Source organism: Thermobia domestica, chromosome 1 (assembly GCF_964235325.1).
Source record: "Thermobia domestica chromosome 1, izTheDome1.hap1.1, whole genome shotgun sequence".
Taxonomy (NCBI): Eukaryota; Metazoa; Arthropoda; class Insecta; order Zygentoma; family Lepismatidae; genus Thermobia; species Thermobia domestica.
This window is the reverse complement of record NC_137454.1, coordinates 353,817,411-353,838,788: the sequence shown is the minus strand read 5'-3', so window position 1 is coordinate 353,838,788 and position 21,378 is coordinate 353,817,411.

The window sequence follows — 21,378 nt, the reverse complement described above, 5'->3', positions numbered from 1 at the left end:
AAATGCTTACGTTTCTGTAGTTATATTGCGACTTTAACAATTTAGTATTCTTGTATAGTTCAAATTAATACCTTCAGTTAGTTACAGTTTCGTGATTGTACAACCATTTATTTACATTTAAAAATAGAAAGGAACATTAATAACATTTACTTGTAACGCTACACTAAATTTGTTGCCACCATTTCAATATTTATACCAGTAAACCAAAATTATTTACATATCAAAGGCAAGTTGTGACTTTTCATCATCTTTAGTAAATGGTTCCTTATCCAAGCAAATTCCTTTTAACCGGTATCAAAATTAGTTCCTGATCCATGCCGTGTGTGCACTTTGTTAGCTCTAGATCCGCATCTTCTGTCCTCCGCAATATTTATCCACTGTTTTTTATGATCTTGTAGTATATAAAAAATGGTCGAATAATGAAAAAGTAAAATATTTCCCCGACGCTCATCAAACTGGCTCCGATGAAGAAACTGAATACTCCAGCTATCGAAACTGCAATGATTAAATATAAATATACAAAACTTAATTAGGTAATAGTAGCATGTATCTTATGCAGTATGATTAACTCAGCTGTATATTGTATGCCTATTTCGCAAATATAAATTAGTTAGAAATATAGAAAACTAAAATAAAAGATGCTATAGACATTGTAAATAAAGTTACAAGAAGATAAAATAAGTGCAATTTAGTTTGACTGAAACTGTTTGCACATCATATGCAAATAACTATACGACTCTTTATATGTTTATTTAAATTTACACCGATGTTTAGCAATGAATACAGTTTATAATATATGCCTGATAGTAAAAGCAACAAGGTTATGTCCAAAATAATTATGTCACAATTAGTTGTCTTTCATGTACATGGTTAGTATAAATGATTAATGCGATTTCGAAAAACTCACTGTAGCTCTATTAATTGAGATATTGTAACAAAACTCAACAGAACCATAGAAAAGCTCAAAAAGTTTTTTTTTGTTGTTGTTGCAGGTGTACTTATGATTTCTCCCATGAAATCTCAGCATTATGCAGTGAGGCAAGATTGTGACAGGCTCCAAGAAAGCATTTAATATCATGGTCTTCGCGCTCTTCTGACCTAGCTCCATGAGAGTTTTTTGTGTGGGGTTATGTCAAAGGTTCAGTATTCACGTCTTTTTCACCAGTAAACGTGTCAAAACTGTGGGCACGCATGCGAACCTACATCAACAATGCTTTTGAACTCATTGATAGGGTATGCTGCGCCGAGTGTGAGAAAGACTTGATTCTCAGCTTGATATCTGTCGAATAAGTAAAAGGTATATATCGAACATTTGTAATTGTAACCAAAAGTTTTTGAGTTTTTCTATGTGTGTGAAAAAAATATCGCAATATATACAGAAATGCAGTTATTTTGAGCTATGAAATGAGATATTTTCATACAATGATTTAGGAGATATTTCTAAACGATCATAAATTTTTTAAACAAATCATCAATCTTTTGGGTACATGCTAAAATTCTAGACGACATTGGTTAAAGTTTTGAAAGTAGAATAATCAATGTTAAATTAAGCAATTACATACACAGAACCACTTCCATACAATGCGTCGATTTCGAACTATATCGTACAGAATTTTTGTCAAAATGAGAGAAAATTTCCCATAAATAGTGATCTAATGGTCAGATTGTGAACCTGTATAATGTAAGAAATGTATTGTTGTTGGACCTGTAGATTATACTAATGTAAATATCAATAAACTGAAGAGCGCAATTGCAAAATGTCCAAGTCAGAAAAGTCAGTATTTCATAAGACGATTTTTTTGTGTGTTCCCATCATTCTGTGTCTGTGAAAGAAAAGTAATCTGCATAAAAGAAAATTGAAATTGCTTAATTTTTGTAAGATAATGGTGAAATTATCATCTATAGCAAGTGTTATATAAGCGTTTATAGACATGATTCAGAAAACAACTTCAGAGAATACTGTTGAGTAAGGACATTCTGGAAAACAACACTGTTTTCTTTTGCCTACAATTAATTTGATTTATGGATTTGTGGCATGAAATCCAGTTTAATATAGGGAGATGCTAAAATTGAACTTAATAGAACCAATATCTCAAAATTGAAAAAAAAATGACTTAGTCTCTTTTGGAATTCAACCCTTCAACTGGAGGCTTAAATACAACATGAAACGCATGTCAGTTGCAAAGAAACAGAAATTGTAGACAGATGCATTGATACATTGTTGCAGGACATTGCGAAGATAACATGGTGTGCAATAGCAAATTGATTTAGTTTAGCTTCAATACACGGAGGAAAACATCAGGATGCAATCACTCTTGAAATATGCACGGAATGAGCCTTGGCGATATGGCTGGAGCAGGATAATTTCAGAGAAAAGAATAATGCTTGTTTCTTTAGCTTGTTTCAGTTTCTTCTAGTTTTGTAATGCTTTTTTATATGTCAAGGTTTTGTACTTTTAATATGAGTGTTCAGTAAGAAGTAGCATGAGGTAAACGGAAATCATACTCGAAAGATTGTTAGTTAGTTTAAAACTATCGAAGTAATTTACTATTCAATCCAGTCCCCAGAATGACAAGACAAAAGCTTATGTTATTCCGGGAGAATTAGTTGAATTATTTTACATTATGCATACATTCCATCAATCAGCTCAGAGTTGGGAGCGGGTCTGAATGTAATCGCCGCTGATTCCGCTCTCAATGACCACACTTCAATTACACGTGTACTACAGTAAACACCGATGTCTCTATCTCCCTATTGTAGAGATCCTGCAAGATTAGATGTATTTGCACCCTTATTTCAGTAATTTATATTTCGATTTATTGTATTTGATTTGAGTTTAGTGCCTCTGACAGCAGCGAGGCTACATGAGACGTGTTTCTCCAGCTTAGTGTGAAGTAAAACCAAATGAACTCCATACAGAAATTGAAGGTTTTGCACAACTGAAGACAGTTGTCAAACCTGGAAGCCCTGCAACAGGATTTTGAGTACTTGATGATTCATGTATAATTGCTGCATTTAAAATGAATGTATATTGTTTGGAAAATTTTACCTAATGACGAACATATAACAATAATATACTCACTTGTTTTCCGTAGAATATGTTATTTCCACATATACTGCATATGCACAGAGAAGAAAGGAACACTGGATATACACGAGTTACAAATTAATTGAAATCAACTCAATCATTAAATAAGTTACAAGTGAAGGAAGGAAGTTCAAAACTTCGTCTTCATTTATTAGCCTCTTCCAATTTATAGCCATTTATATATATATCATTCGTCGTCCGAAGACAAAAGAAATTGTTAATCATACTGAGTATAGATTCAAATTGAAATTTACGCACAATAAAATATCTTATGTGTCGTGATTAGTACCCAGCTATCCTTCGTAGAAACTAAATCCGATATATACTTATTTATGTCAATCAATTCGAACCTGCGCCAAAATAGTATTATCAAGATAAAAGAGTTACATGTAAAACCAGACACTAAGGTTACAATGGTTATATTCTCCAAGGAAAAGCAAGCAAAGAAGTTCAGCAATCACAGAACCAGAACCACATTTCTTTGCTTACACAAATTGTTCAGCAAAATTGTACTTACTCTTGTTTGGCATTGTTCAAATATTGCGAGGTTGCAGTGGCCCTCAATAGCGCAGTAGCCAACTCTCTCTCCTTCGGTGCGAAGTGTACCGGGTTTGATTCCTCGTGGAACACTCGTTAGAAAAATGTAATAAGTTTTTTCAGGGTAACCATACTAAAGCATTTTTCCCTGGGTTTACCTAAGTTATAGGTCCCAGGCCGCTTCCTTACTTCCCAAATTCTTTCTTACTTTCCTTTCCCCAGATAATGTGTTGGCCGATGGACGTCATCCCTCATATGTGACGCACAGAATTCCCGTACATGCTGAAATTTCAGAAATGTAAATCCTCAATCCTAAAAATGCGAGGTTGCACTTGATGCATTTGTGGTTCGTTTTTCTATCACTTCTGGGTGGACACTTCTAGTATCTTTTCCTTTTCTCGCCTCGATCATCAGGTACGCATTCAACCTTGGAAGCTTCATTGTTTCCCAGGATCATGTTGATATACTGTTTGAAGTCCCGTTGAAGATTACGCAGATCAGTTATCCTCTTAGGGAGATGAGGGGAAACCAACATCCAGATAAGACGCTTGGTTGAACCATCCCTGTCTTCGTGGTCAATTTTGTGTAACATAAGTACACTATGTATGAGTTTATACTGTCCATATTTACGACTGTGTAGAAAACTATCTGCCACCTCTACTTTTCCTGCATGATGAAAAAGGCACGCTTTATATAGAGTAGTTCGTCATCGAATTTTGTACTGTAGTAAAATGCACTGATTTCCGGCATTTTCTTCTCCTGGGTTGTTTCGATTTTAAATGCACACTAGGTAGGAGACAAGCAGCTTTGTTCTTTTTGTGTTACACAGGGATGAGGTGTACATCATTTCTGAGACCATAGAGTGCAGATACTGCTCGTCAGTTATTATTAGGGAGGAACTCAATTTGTGTATAACGTTTCAACTTTGAAACGGTGCCGACGGACGTCAGCTTCCTTTCACAGAATTTTTCCACTGGGTCCAGCTTCATAAACCAACTGTCAGTGGTCATTCTTCTGTTGGTTCCTTCAATTGTTTTACTCAGACAAATGACTGACTGTGTTGGTATACTTAGTACCCTTTCACCTTCGGTCATACGAACTCCATCATTTCCTTGTCCCGTGTTAATATAAAAGGTTTTGGTATAGGCCCAACTCATGACCTTTATGCCGTAACTCTTGAGTTTGTTCGGCATGTAAATATTTTTATCTAAATCGTCATCGAAATGGTATTAGCTTCTAGTCAATGGTGAAGTAGGCTGAACGACAAAAAACAGCCTGGCTGTTGCTGATGATTTTGTCAAAAAATTTCTGAAATAGCTGCTGCGTTGTTATTTGTTTTTCTTTGTTCTCGTGTTAGTGCATCATCAAATCTCAGAGATGCCACTGGAGCTTTATATCAATTCTGAGACATAGTAGCACGGAAAAGCAATCGGATAAACTCGTCTTTTGTGAAAAGTTACTCCATTTTATCATCATTGGATTTTAGAATCAAGGATAATAGAAACAAACCAATTATTGCATTTACCATTTCAATATTTCTGTTTCTGTAGTTGACTTTACTTTCCACAGGCTAAATTTTCCCACGAACAGATGCTAACTTTACATTAGTGTTAGTAACTATTTTTGAAATAGTATTTACGTCAAAAATGTTGCCAAATGTCTGTTTTTTAGTTTGATCTCCTAAATATCTTACAGCCCGTGTAAACCCTGGTAAGGCTAATCTTAAAAGATTAAGGCCTGAGACAGTTACATTTCTAGGAGGATGTTTACTTGTCCTGGCATTCGGAGGACCGTGTTCATTTTTTTTTATCTTCGTAAGGAAATATGTAGCCATAGGAGCATCTTGAGCCACTGTATTTATCATATCAGTCTGCTGAACATAATGATATTCTATCATTGCCACGTCATCTGAACTGAACTACTTGATTCTTTCGCACTTTCGCATATTACATAGTCAGGGTCGGCTTCATAGTCATCGACATAAAATCAACATCGTCCACTTCTTCCTCACATTCTAACATTCTGCGTTCTGGGCTATATCTTCAAAATCTGGATTGTTCACTGAGAAAGGTTTACTTACAGTAGGACGGTTCATTACATGTTAAAAATATAAATAAGTAAATACATAAAACGGCCGCTAACTGTGTACAGATTGTAAAGACTTTATAAATTAAATATGTGACTGTGAAACTATAAACTATCTACACAAAATGTGTCTAAAGATATTAGCACACTATACGAAAGGGGACACATACGGGCTTATTGACAGTCAGCAAAATAACCATAAAGAACACACAAGGTATTCCTGACCGACGCTTCGGGCGAAACTAATCGATATCTAGCGAAAGGACCCCATGTCCTACGAAGTATTCATTTTCACGTGTTCATGATCAACATTCATCTTTCTTGTTGTTTTTTCCGCCATGTGTAAGTAATATTAGGATTGTAAATACAAACAAAGAAGGTAGCCATGTATATGGGAGTGCGTGAAAAGATTTAGATAGTGTGGATTTAGAAGCATTTATAGGTTTGATGTTTTCTTCAGGTGCTTATAAATCTCACAACGAGTCAACAGAAACTTTGTGGAACGATACAACAGGTCGTCAGATTTTTCGCGCCACCATGTCACTGAAAAAGTCAAAATATCAAGGGTGCTTCGATTTGATGATCGCCAGACACGACCTCAAAGACGTGAAACAGACTAATTGGCGGCATTTCGAGAACTGTGGCACAAGTGGATTGAAAATCTCCCAACAATGTACAATCCAGATGTGTTTCTAACAGTGGATGAGCAACTCGTAGGATTTCGAGGAAATTGTCCTTTTCGAGTATATATGCCAAATAAACCTGCGAAATACGGCATAAAGTTTTGAGTATTATGCGGCAACAATACAAGTTATGTGTATAACATTCAATCTTACACAGGAAAATCTCAAAGTAGCCCTGAAGGTAATCAAACCATGCGAGTAGTATTAGATCTTTCTGTTGGTCTAAAAGGCCACAACATTACATGTGACAACTATTTTACATACTATGAACTGGCACAGTCGCTTCTAAAGAAGAATATGCTTGGAACAATGAGAAAAAATAAGTCATCCATTCCACCAACGCTAGTAGATGACAAAGGCCGCGTTCAGTACGATTCGAAGTTTGCTTTCACCACAGATACAACCCTTGTATCTTATATTCCGAAAAAGAACAGATGTGTATTTCTGCAGAGCACAATGTACAATGACAGTAAAATTAGTGAATCTGAGAAGAAGAAACCACAAATGATTCTTGAATACAATCCAACAAAAGGAGCAGTGGATACAATAGATAAAATGGTATGCACTTACACGACGAAACGATAGACAAACAGATGGCCTGTAGTTTTATTCTGCAATATTTTGGACATTTACGCTTATAATGCTTACGTCCTCTTTACAAAGATGTTTCCAAACTGGCAAAAACAGAATCCGAGGAAGAGATGGATTTTTCTGGAGAATCTTGGAAAATCTCTGATTGAAAAGTACATGTAACAAAGGAAAAATATGCCAAGAACAAGTGGAGCCAAATAAATCGTACACTCGCTCCGTGGAGAGACACAGGGAGAGTGTGTGCATCCAAAAACGAGTAGCCATGATGTGCCGAGGAAAAGAGGTAGGTGCCATATTTGCAAGGGGACAGACAACAAGAGTACGATCAAATGCAGTTTGTGTAACAAATTTATCTGTAAAAGACATTCCAGTCAGATTTGTGGGCAATGTCAGAAGCAGTAAGATGTTCAGATGTAAGCACTCACATGATTGGAGTAAGGTAAAAAACGATTTTGTAGTGATCACTTACGTGGATTTTGTTCTCAGAGATGTTCAATAAAAGACAACAGGAATGTATGGCCTAACCTAACTAAAACTAACCTAAATAAAACCAGCTTGTAGCAGAACATTTTACATACACATGCATGTATATATAGCACATGAAGGAAAAGAAAATGTGCCTAAGTGCTGCTTATATATATATATATATATATATATATATATATATATATATATATATATATATATATATATATATATATATATATATTGTGTGTGTGAGAGAGAGGGAGACAGATGCTTCAGTGTTCTGATACATGGTTGCCTCTGCCATTTTACATTTCGGGAAATAATAAAACAATTGTAAAACTATTTCAAAATATTTGAGGACGACAAGTGATATCTCATTTGTATTTCAAACATATTGGAGTACATGTTCCTAGAAAGAGATACCCATGTAAAGGTTTGGCATTTAGTGTTGATTTCAGAACATTTTTCCCTGGGGGACTGTCAGTGCACGGAGGGGGGAACGTATGAAAAATCGTGTTTTATAGAAATTTCTGCCAAAATCTCAGGCGCTCGGCGGTGAATTTCGTTGCTATGGAGGAGGATTTCCCTATGGCCAGGCCCAGAAATCATCACTGTTGGCCCTACTTTTGTGATATATGACACAAACCAGTCAGCACACACAACACCACCTGCCACTGCGTGTGCAAATCCGGTGTAAACTATAAATTGCAATATTAAAAAATGAATGAGTCAATTTTGACCCAGAGGAACTTATGTGTAGGTAAAAATTGAGGGACGTACAAGGGTTAATATTATTTTTATGCATCACCTCCTTTTCTACCCAGTAAAAAATGATTGAACTGAACTTTACTTCAAAGTATATGTGCATGTCATTAATCATCTTCAAAATCCGATAAATCTGCAAAACGTAGAGACTTGGCACTATTATTGGACGTTTTTGAATATGTTTATGTAAAACTCTCATCGGGTCTTCCTCAATTACCGAAAATTTAGTGAAATGTAAATAGCATTAGCGCTCTACAACATATTTGCGAGTTAACATAGCAAAATAGTGTTACGTGTTTTATACCTCTCTCTTTCCTTTTAGTCGGAAATGTGCTAAAAAAGGTCGAACTTTGACCAAGTTCTATTAACATAAGAAGAGAATAAAAGTAGTTGGACCTAGGGGGAGAACATGGGTAACATTCTTAAACACTTTTGCATACATATACAGGGTGAGTCGAAGTAAGTGCTATAAGCCAATATCTCGCGAACTGTACGGCAAAAAGGAAAAATATTAAGAGCCAAAGTGCAATAGTGAGGTGCCTAAAAGCGAGTCAAACTCGAGGTCTCCCGTCCTCAATTTTGGGGGGCGGGGTAGTATATAAAATTTTCAAATGGGAACATAGGTCTACTGATACCTCGTTCGAAATAGCTTTGAAAACGGAACAATTTTTAGGAAACAATTTTTGATATGGGATCAGTAGACTGGGAACCGTTTTCAAGATTGTTCCCAAAAAATGTCCTGTATCAGATAAAATTTCCAGTACTTATAAATCAGAAGCGGCTAAGTAAAAAAGATGAAACGCAAAATTAAAAAGGAAAACTACTTAATCAACGTGGAATGGTGTTGTCACGGTGTCCTCGGGGCCCTCATCTTAGGGCCAACTTGAAAATTTCAAATGGTAATATAGATCGCGTACTATCTTGTTTGATAGATCGTGGAAAGCAAAACAGCTTAGTACAAAATTTGTATTGATTTCGGGGAAGCCTATTTCAAAATGGCCGCCGAAAATGGTTCCCCATTCACTTACGAAATGAAGTGTTCAAATTGAGTGTTACACGCTAATATCCCGCGAACTATGCATGAAGTAAGAAAAGTGTTATGGGTCAATGTACGGCCAATACAGACGGCCTATTATATGGGTTAAACACTAGATTACCCCGTCCCTCCTTTTGTAGGGATGGGTATGTATGCTTAATTTTAAATTGCAACATAGGACGAGTGATATCTTCTTTGATAGATCGTGAAATACCAAAAGCTTAGTACAAAATCAGGAAATCATGTTTGACAAATTTTTTGGGACCTATCTGTATTGTATATTAGCTCAATATATTTCTAATTTGACGCATAGTTCACTTGATATTGGCTTGTAACACTTATCTTGAATCATTTTATATATATATATATGTTTGTGTGTGTGTGTGTGTGTGGATGTGTTTAGAATGTGAACTTCAAAGACGCTGTAAAATGAATCTTTATCCAGGACAATATATTTATTTATCAGGTTTCATCTTCCTAAGTTGCCAGGATTATGACATACTAAATTTCCGACAAAAAAATTATATCTAACTCATTTAATTATCAATAATAAACAACAAATATTAAAAACCTACATTGGGCAATGTGGCAATTCTGCATCATAAATCTCCAAAAGATTTGAATAGTCTTGGAGGAGTAATATCCCTAATTATACCGTTATACCGAATAAAATTCGTTACAAGTTGCGCCCATTGTCTCTTTTCAACATGAACTTTAAAAGCCACTGCTACATATGTCCTGTTATTAAACATGAAGAAGTTATATACAAAGTATAATCTGTCTAAGCCGAAAAGGTTTAAATGTACATAATGTTATGCATGTAATTTGAGCACTTTTTCTTACATTATGATACATGGTTGAATCAATATAATATAATAAATCTCAGGATTTGTTGTATATTGTTTCGAATAAAGAAACTATGAAACTGTTTTATGTTAATACGTTAAGAGGATTGCAAGAAGGGGTGGAAAATGGGTAAAATAGGATATTGTTAATAGGATAAAACATTACATGCACATATACAGACACATACGCATACACACACATACGCATACACACACAGACACATACACACACATATAATATATATACATGGAATGTGCATTACTTGTATTCATAAGTATAACATTTGATTTTTTCACTTGAAAATAGGGTGAATGTTCAAATATTCATGTAGAGGAAATTACGTAGCTTTAAGTTACTGTTGTTTGAAATAGTGAAAAGAATACTGAATAGAATAGTTCAAGATCTACTAGCAACATTACAAATAATGATAAATAGAATGTATACAATAACCTGTTATTTCCGCAAGTCCTCGTATTACTATCATTCTTCTTTCCGTTCTTCCAAGTTTTACATTGTATATTTGATGAGAATAGGTACCTGGTGCGAAATCTTCTATTGCACTGGAAACATTAATTTAAGCATGAAACAAATTATCTTACAAATTTTTGAATTGCATACAAGGAAGAATAAAATGTAAGGCACAGTTGATGTATAAGACATATAAGAATTCTAAACCCATATATTTTAACTTACTGTAAGAAGATAAACAATTAAGGGAGATTTTTATCTTTCAGGTTATCTCAAGTAAAAGTTATAACAATGGTGTAACAACTGCCTTAATTGTTGTATTTTGGCGTGCGTAGTCCACTGATATAATTAAGTAACACTAAGTGTATAAATATAAAAACAAAATGGTGTGTAAATCTTCCCTGGATATGAGTATCGCAACTATCTTAGTCGATGTCGCTTCCAATGTCAAGCCGATACATATTCTTATTTTACACTCTATTTATTCTAAAACAGTATGAATTGCCAAAAGCGACTTTAATGTCTAAGATACTGAGGGGAGGAGGGAAACTCGAAACAATCAATTCATTGTTATTTGGTTTACTGACCGCAGAAAGGGAACATGAAAAAAGAAGTCAAACAAGAGCACAAATTTATGATAGAAATATGGAATGTATGTTGCATGATAGAGTCAGGGAATATTGAAGAAAAACGTAACGAAATACTTTATACTTCGTAGTAGTTTGTGAAGTTAGGTGAGAACATAGTGCGGAGGTCAACAGCAAAGGGTTTGCAATGTATGGGAAGTTTGGAGAAAACATTCTTGATAAGCATTTAAAAGAGAAGATAGTGATAGCACGAGTACTTGATTTGAGACTTGAAGCGTAGGAGATGTATCTAGTGGCGATAAAGGGATAAGCACTGACGACATTGTACGGCATATAACTGAAGAACTAGAAAAAAATATCTGATAATAGAAGAAATCATAATTGTAATGAGAAATTTAATGGAGTTGTGGGATGAATATAATATTGTAAGTAAATATTGTTAAGGCTAAAGAAGTAAAAACTGAGAATGATTGGTAAATTATGTTAAGATAATTTAGTAGTAATTGATAACTCTAGCGCAAGCACATCAAAAGAAGATATACGTATACGGTAATCCTCAATATAGGACCCAGGATATGAAGTACGCTATATTATGGCTCAGAACAGGTAGTGAAATAGTCTCAGGAGCGCGGAAACTTCCCGAATCCGATATTTCTCTGATCCTAACATTGTGCTTGCCAAAGTACATGTGAAACGTAAAACCTTTACGCATAAGAAATGTCGACAGCAAGATATTGAACACTGAAAAGTTAAAAAAACTAAGAAGTAAGAAATGTTTTCCTTGAGAAAAATGCGGAAAAATAATCAGAGAAAGGGATAATCAGAGAAGCTAAGCAGACAGTTTGAATTCAGACTTTTGTACAAGAGCGGTCAATAAATATTTAAGGGAGGAGATCAGTGCAAGATTGCAATAGAACAACATGGATATTTCGCAACAAAAATCACGACGTATTATTGTCTGGTCGGTTGTAATAAGCAATATATTGCGACTTTTTCCTAACTAACGTTGTAAAGCGTTCGTATGCGTCATTATCTAATTTCCAAGTTTTCATTTAAATTCAACTTCCGTAAAAATAAACAAAACAAAACCAATATTTCAATGCGTGTGTAATTATAGATATTGCTGGGGAGGGCATATGTGTTGTAGGGCGGGTCAGGCCCCCTTTTGAATGTGCCTGAATTCAACACTCAGTACATATATCATGAGACGGTGGGACCATACTAAACGTTCCATTCAGCAGGCTACAGAAGTAATATTAGGTTACAGCGAATACAAAACGACTAAGGAACTGTGAGATACATAACAGATGTTGCAGAGAATAGAGAAGAGATATGCGTGGTACATTTTGATCCAGAAGAGAGCAGAATAATTCACATGAAGCTAAACAACGAATTCGGAAAATCAACTAAAGAAGGAGGGCAGACTTTCACAAAGGAGATATCAGATAATAAAATAATTAGAAGAACGTTGAGAAATATGACGAAATGTATACGGAGGTGAAATAAATGGATCTTCGATGGAAACAAGAGGTATACGAAATCACTGGAAAACAAAACTGAATGGGAACTAAATCAGTGAGAAAATGAATCCTTAGGAAGATGGAAACAAAATGCTGAGGGCTTATATGAGAGTAGGAATTAACCGTGTGGAGTGAATGTTGAAGTATAAAATGAAGTACAAGATGATAAAGTGTTCTGTATTCTTCCCGTGAGTATCAAAAACCACCACTCAATATTAAGAATGGAAAACTAAAAGGATAAATTAAAATACAAACAAAATTCATTAAAAGTATGTGAGATTAGAGCAAGATAGTGTCGTTCCGATCCTCCAATTAAACAGAAGTGCGACCAGAAAAGTATTGAATACGATCATGATACTGATAGCTAGTAAATCGACACAAGTGAGAGGTGAAGATTCCGAATTATTATTCTCATATTACATGCGAGCAAAACATTTGTTTCGTATTCTCAACAGAGGATTCTAGGAAGAACTAATAAAAAAGGCTTAGGACGTAGAGTTCGGGTTAAGATAAAGTAAAGGTAGAACATATATAATTGGATTGCTAGTAGCAGTCAATGAAAGGTTTATGTAAAATGAAATAGAGTATGCTGTATTTATTGATCTAGAAAACGCTTTTGACCGCTTGAATTAGGATTTCTTTTGGAAATTATAAGAAAGATTCGGTTGGAATGTGATAATAGGAGACCCATAAGATATGTATATATAAACCAACAAGTAAATGATAAAATAGAGCAAGAACTGAGAGAGGAGAGTATAATTGGAAGAAGAGTTCGACTGTAATGTGTTTCTCCTCGACATTATTTCATATTTAATTAGAAGAAATAGTAAAAAGGAACCTTTATATCGAAGAGCGCACTCTTTTACAACGTAGAAGTGTTAAGAGTGTATAGTTTGCAGATATTATGACGCTTGTTGGAGAATCTGACCACAAAATAAAAACGATGTTTTAAAAAACTTGATGAAAGGATGTGAAGAATATGAAATGAAGATACATGTTAAGAAGAGAGATGCCAAGGCAACTGGAAAGACGTGGTCGTTGTCAAAATAGTAGTATGATGGAAGCAAACAAAACAGTTTGATTAGTTATCGACAGCTAGGTAGTTTTAATAGTGGAGATTCCAGTGGAAACGATATATAAAAGCAACAATTTGTACGGGAGAAAGGCCTTTCAGAGGAAAAGAGATTTATTTAGTTTAAATTTGGATTAAGACTTCAGAAAAAAGGACGCATAATATTGCGTGTGGAGTATTATTTTGCATTTAGCAGATTCATGGGCAGTAAACGTATGTTAATAAAAACGATTGGATGCTTTCGAAATTTGAGTTTGAAGAAGGATAGAGTTAATTCGATTAATCCAGCGGAATATTAATGAGAAAGGGAGAAAATAACAACATTAGATTTTATGCAGAATTGGATGAAAAGTAGGTAGGATATTTGGTACAAAGAAACTCTACTATTATGGACGACGTAGAGAGTATGGTGCCAGAGAAGAAAAAGAGGACGTAGGCTATGTTTTTTGAGATTATAAGATATTAAAGTATGGAAGAATCTCTATTGAACACGTATTGAGATGAATATTATGATGATATCTTAAGCTGTATTTGGTTTAAAACTCTCGAAGATTTTTGGCTCGCTGACTAGATCAAAAGAAAGTTACATCAACAGTTTCGCAAATATCTCTATCATTCCACTTTTCAATATCCGGTCAAAAGATTTTAGGTAAGTTAGTTTTTAACCTTTATATTGTATAATAGTATGCATGTAAAATTAACTAAGGTTTCTTGATCCCCGACTTAGTGAAAATAAAGTAATAGCAATTGTCTCTTTAGTATCTTAATGCATTTTATGAGTAATGTGCACTCGAGTTATTGACTTAAAACAATGTTCAATTTATGTATTTTAATCACTGTTGGAGTCAAAAGTCTCCTGACACATCTTACACTCGCTAGATAACCGAAAATTATAATAATAGTATCTAATTCATCTCAGTGGATATTTCTTGCAATATGTAGTACATTGACATCATTTAATTAAATTTACAACTTACATATTTTGAAACAATATGAGCTGTAAAAAAATCCGGTGACTTGTACCCTCTGTTTAGATCACAGAGAACATTAAAAATATTGACGTAACTATGCCTATCGACCTCCTTGGGTTTTTAAAATTAATCGACATACTAAACTTTCAATCAATATATATTGAAAGTAATATTATACTCAACGTTGTTTGCATTCTCCAGTGGCTCTTCTAATACGGAATTAATGTTTTCATTATTCACGTTAATATTAAAATTATTTAGCTACATTGCTAATTTTGGTTACATTATTAATATTATTATTATTATTATTATTATTATTATTATTATTATTATTATTATTATTATCAGACATTTATCAATAGGACAATGCATCCATTTCACACATAAATAATACCATTGTCATTCACAATCTTGTTATATAACACTTTTAAACATCATGTTATGATTTATACCCAACTAAAACTATATTATTATGACGCAATTTTACCTTTGTAAATAAAGCAAAACACATACCTAGTTAAAATAATTATGAATATAGTTCATATAGATTTTTAAATTGTAAATACTTCGTAGAAATATTAAACAAAATAGTTCAAACATTTTAATCTCAAAGTAATATGTTGTTTTGACTACGTATATGGCTAAATAGTTTACACTTGAATTTGAACAGCATAAAGTTTTCCTTCATGTATATGCAGTAATTTGCTAATTTCATTTTTTTTAAAATTCGTTTACTAGATTTGGTTATTTCTTTACTGTGATGAGGAACATATGCTTTACTTGTCTTCAACATTGGCTACTTATCTACCTCAAACATACAAAATACCTAAGTGCAATTGCGACTGAATACATACGTTGTTGCTACGGATAATCCTGCCACTAATTATAAAGTAAAAAGCATCTATAACATTTCGTTATAACTACATCACTTGGAATAAGTGGTAGCTTCATTAGTTTTGAGAACAATTTTCTATGATTCATGCCACCCTGCGATTAACGGAGAACCGCAAGTTTTCCTAACATACTGTCTCTGAAACTTTGCTGTTCTATGAGAAATAGTAGAGAGGGGACACTTGGGCGTGTGTTCTTCGTACTGCCCATGCGCAAACAAGCCACGGCCCCTTCACGCTGATTGGCTGGAGCCGGTCACGTGACACCACCCACTTGGCAACGCCCACTTTGGCCCCGAAGCCGGCCACGCATACTTGGCCCTTTGAACATAGCAGATAACACATAAGACTACGTAACATAGCAGGGATAGCATAAATTACAAAAAAGACTACGAACACCCTGAACCGTCCAGCCATGGTCTTTTACGTCCTCCATTTTAGAAGTATGAGCATTTTCTAGGGGTGACCTAGTTCCCATTTATAATCACTTTTTCCACCCCTTATTTTACCACAGGAGAGAATACGGAACACATAACAGAACAGATACTACGTAACATAGCAGGGATGTATTCGTTTCAACCCCTATTTGAACATTTTACCATAGCAGAGACTACGAAAACATAGCAGAGCAGATAATACATAAGAGTACGTAACACCCTGAGCCGCCCAACGACACATAGCAGAGCAGAAAATTCGAAACATCGCAGGAATGTATTCATTCCCTTTTATGAGCATTTTTTCAACCCCTATAAACATAGCAGACATTGAATACCTGTGTATACGAACACACAACTATTTAACATAGTAGGGCGGTATTCGTTCCACTAGTAAAAGAGCAGAAATTACACTGAGACTAGGAACACATAGCACAGAAGAGAATACATAAGGGTCATTCCCTTTTAAGAGCATTTTTTCAACCCCTATAAACATAGCAGACAATGAATACCTATAGACATAGCAAAGACGCTGTACATAAGATTACGAATACACAACTATTTAACATAGTAGGACTGTATTCATTCCACTAATAAAAGAGTATGGCTTATTTTCCAACTCCTTTTTTAACATAGTAGAAATTACACTGAGACTACGAGCATAGCGGAGAATACGTAAGATTACTCCCTTTTATGAGTCACTTTTCCACCCTTATTTTACAGTCGAACACCCTCAAATAGGGGTGTACTCGTCTCCTTTTATGAGCACATTTCTCAACCCACATTTTAACATAGCAGAAATTACAAAGAGACTACGAAAACCTATTTTAACAGCACTCCTATGTAATACGAGAGGTGTACTGGTCCCCATTCATCAACCCTGTGTAACGCAACATTCGTCAATTACTGCATGTCTCAAAATTACTGAGCATTGTAATCAAAACCAGAATAGCTCGCATCCACATATCGAGGTGCAGTTTCCATATTTAGTAATAGGTCATCAACTACTACATGTCCCAAAACTACTTACCATCGATGTCAAAGATCAAATATTTAAACCCGAATAATTCGTAAACGGAGTAACGGAAAAATTTTGTGCCAAGGAGAAAAAAGTGAATAAGTAACAAATTTTAGTGCCTTATTAACTTTTGTATTAACGAGAAAAATTAAAAACACCATTTTTACTACCTCAGAATTTCTGAACCTTTTTCGGTTATTCAAATAAACGAAAAAAATGAATTGGGATACAGTATTTAAACTAACCAAAATCGAAAAAAGACCATTTTGTACTATTTAAACATACGAAGAAATAACTTTTGAGTTAGCTTTTCAATTTTTAGCAAGAAGAAACAAATGGAAGAAGAACGATTTTCTAACTAAGTCAGAACTTCCTATCATTTTGTAATACTCAAATAAATTTGGATGGAGTATTTAGCGTTGGACGAATCAGAAAAAAGTGAAGAATGCCCATTTTAACTAGTTCAATATTTCTGTACAATTTTGTACTACCAAAATAAACGAAAGAATAAATTTGAATAATCTATTTTATTTTTGTACCAATCAGAAGGAAATCAAAGAAGGGTCATTTTAACTAGCTCAGAATTTTATACCTTTTTATTCTATTCAAATAATAGAGGGAACAAATTTCAGTGGTCTATATTATTTTTGTTCCAATCAAAAGAAAAACAAAGAAGGTTTGTTTTAACGAGCTCAGCATTTTATTCCTTTCTGTGCCATTAAAAAGAACTCAAGATCACTTGAGTAGTATAAGTTTTTGTACCCACTCGAAGAGAAGCAAAGAAGAACCAGTTTAAGTAGTTCAGCTTTCTATACCTTTTTTGCCATAAATATGGGTGTCCTATTTCATTTTCTACACATTGTCTCAAAAAGTTTGAGCGCATTCTTTATTGGTGTTTTGAGGCAAACATTTTCTAAGTCCAGCTTTGGGTATCTTCGGAAAAAAGTAAACCAGGTTAGAACCTACAAGCCAGCCTTTGCAATCGGGAAAAACTTTGCAGATGTGTTTTTCTTTTTTAAAATATAATAAGACTTGTTACCAACTGTAGAAAAAAAGCAACATTGATTGAAATACTTAATGATACAATATTTCGCAACCTTGTATTAATATCAGCACATTCTTGTTTGTCATTTAGCTCTCCATACATAATGGAACATTTAGATACGTTAAAGAATCTTTCAATATTAAAAGAATGCTCAAAGTTAAGACATAGAACATAATTATCGCCTGAGTACTAAAATAAATTCAAAGTAGAACAAAAACAGCGTTTGTACTGGATATGAATGTCATAATTATCTTGAGAAACATTATACATGTTTCGCTAGAAGCATGTTTCCGTAAATCCTTGTGTTAGCTCACTGGTAAGGTGCCGGATTTCAAATCTTAAAGTTACGAGTTCGATTCCCATCGGGGTCAGTGATTTTTTTGAAATTGTATTTTCCGCAATGCATGAAAAATTATATAAAATAATTACATTAAAATACCTCAGTTGTATATATATCACATAATCATTGCAGAATATAGTAATTATTATGTTTAAAATATAACATCTGAGAAAGGTGGGTGTTCACAGTAGGTCGGTTTATATATGAGAATGTTAAATACAAGTTAGGAAAATCGTTCAATAGCAATAAATAAATTATGTAGTGTATTCATTTGCAGCTATTTGTCATACAGATGTAACTTCTCAATATTCTCATTACAGCATGTCATTTACATTCGTGAAATACGGTATATTCCTACGGAAATAGAAAGTGTATAAACAGAGCATCCAAAGTCGGATCCTGCTTAAAGACACATACTTTTTTCCGATCCCCTTAACGTCACGGGAAGAAACACAAAATCTCATTAGAACGGAATGTCGTTACTTAGAGTCTCATTCGAATTCGCTGAATATGCTTTTGTAATTTCATCTCTCTCCCTCTCTCCCTCCCTCTCTCTCTCTCTCTCTCTCTCTCTTTGTTTAGGTGTGTGTGTGTGTTGCGGAATATCCCAAGTTGAATACACCATTTGCAAAGTATATGAGCATCATTGTCATCGAATACCAGAAATTGAAAATCGTGTTTGGGTTGTGTGTTCATGTTAGCTCATTGGTAGAGTACGGGCATGGTAATGAAGAGGTCTTGAGTTCAAAGGCTGCAGCGATTTATCGGTTTTTTTAGTAGAATTGCACTGAAATCGGATACAAGTACTGGTTTACTTCTAGAAATATTTTCAGAAGCGTTTAGGTAGTCCTGAAAAAGGCTGTTTACGGGAGTTAAGGCGGGGACATTAATATTGTGTCCAAGACTCTTCTGAATATATTACACGCTCCATTCTTCTGGGCATGGAATCTATTAAATGGGTGACAAATCTATCTCCTTCCCCTACCTCCAGCCATGCTTCGGAAAAAAGATGCCACAGGTCACCCTGAGTTCTTGGTGGATCTGCCTCAGGCCAACTGTCCCTTAGAGTACGCTTCACTTCTGCCCACATATTTTCTATGGGAATGAGGTCTGCTCCATGAGGCGGCCAGTCAATTAAATAAACCTCAGGCTGCCCTGCGAACCATTCCTGAACCACATGGGAAGTATGTATTGGCGACTGGTCTTGCTGGAACTGAATTACACCATCAGGCTGAAATACTAGTACAGATGGCACCATGATATTACTCATAATGTCTAAGTACTGAGCACTGTCCAGATGTCCTTCAATTCTGTGAAGCTATCCTGCTCCGCGACTGGAAACCCATCCCCAACATGAAATAGATACATGGCCACTTCGATTGCAAGCAGCCACATATCCAGGGTCATATCGGGTGCCTCTCGGACGATACACAAAACGGCGTCCATCATTTGATGTTGTGAATATGGATTAATCTGAGAAAACAACGTTTTCCCAATTGCGACCCACATTCGCCTGTGCAAATGCGAGACGGTAAATTTTCTGGTCGTCTGAGAGTTTTTCCTTCACGGCAGAAACACAGCCACGTAACCCAGCATGACAAAGCCTTCGCAGAGCGGTATGCTTACTACCAGGAAAGAGAGAAGCTTCCCTTAGCTGTCTAGACGTCCTTAGTTGGTCTAACCGGGCTTCGTTTACTATTCTCGCATCTTCGGCTTCGGTTGACACATGCGGACGACCAGGAGATCGTAAATTACCAGTCTGACCTGTAGCATCATATTTCCGAAACCATCGCCTTCCTGTAGAGGCCGGGACACCTGCTCGTCTGCTAGCTGCAGTTGCAGAATAGCCTTCCAACTCCCATAAAGCAATTACTGCTGTACGTCTAACCACAGTTACCAATGTTTTGAGCTATGAGCAGGAAGGAATATGTAAAGGCTAGTACCTGACGTGTGATTGGTTACTTGCACGACACGCCTATTGTGCGGAACGACTTGGTCAACGACTCGCAAAAGAAATCTGAAAATGGTGCGCCGTAATAATAATATTAAAAACAGTTTTTATAAAGGAATATTAATACATACGAAAAGCTGTTTAAAGAATAAATTGTTATACTGACTTTATACATATAAAAACATATACCATATACAAAACAGATTGAGCGATATGATGATAGCTGTTTTGAGACGAACACTTTCGAAGTCCAACTTGGAGTATCTTCGGAAAACAGTAAACTAAAGCTGCTGGTTCTAACCTCCAAGCCAACCTTAGAAATCGGGAAAAAGTGTAGAGATATGTTTTTCCTTCTATTAAAGATAATAAGACATGTTGAAATGGTATTAATTGTAGAAAAAAAGAACATTGATTGAAATACGTAATGATACTATATTTCGAAACTATGTATTCACACTCTTGTTTCGTCATTGTGATTTCCATACGGAAAAGAGCATTTACGTATGAGCTCAGTTATATTTCAGAAGCATATTCCGAAAAGCGGTAATGTTAGCTCAGTGGTACAGTGGTGGTGGTGGGAATCGTGAGTTCGATACCCGTTCAGATGAGATTCTTTTATGATATTCTACTTTCCTCAATGCATGAAAATTATGTAAAATAGTTACAATTCATCAGTTGTATATATATATATATATATATATATATATATATATATATATATATATATATATATTTAAATCCCTGTACCAATATGGGGACCGTCATAAAACGTATCCTTTTTGCAACCGGTAAAACGGCTGGAGTATAGAATTATTTTTTTGGATATATCGTCTCTAGACATTGAGGATGACAGCGTAATCAACTTTTTTTCTTCAAAATTGATGTATTTCTGCCTGTTCCCAAACTGGTGTTTTTCTGGAGACAATTCACTCAAGTACCTCTTCGGAGTCCAGTATAGATGCCTTTTTGCGTAGTTTCAGGCA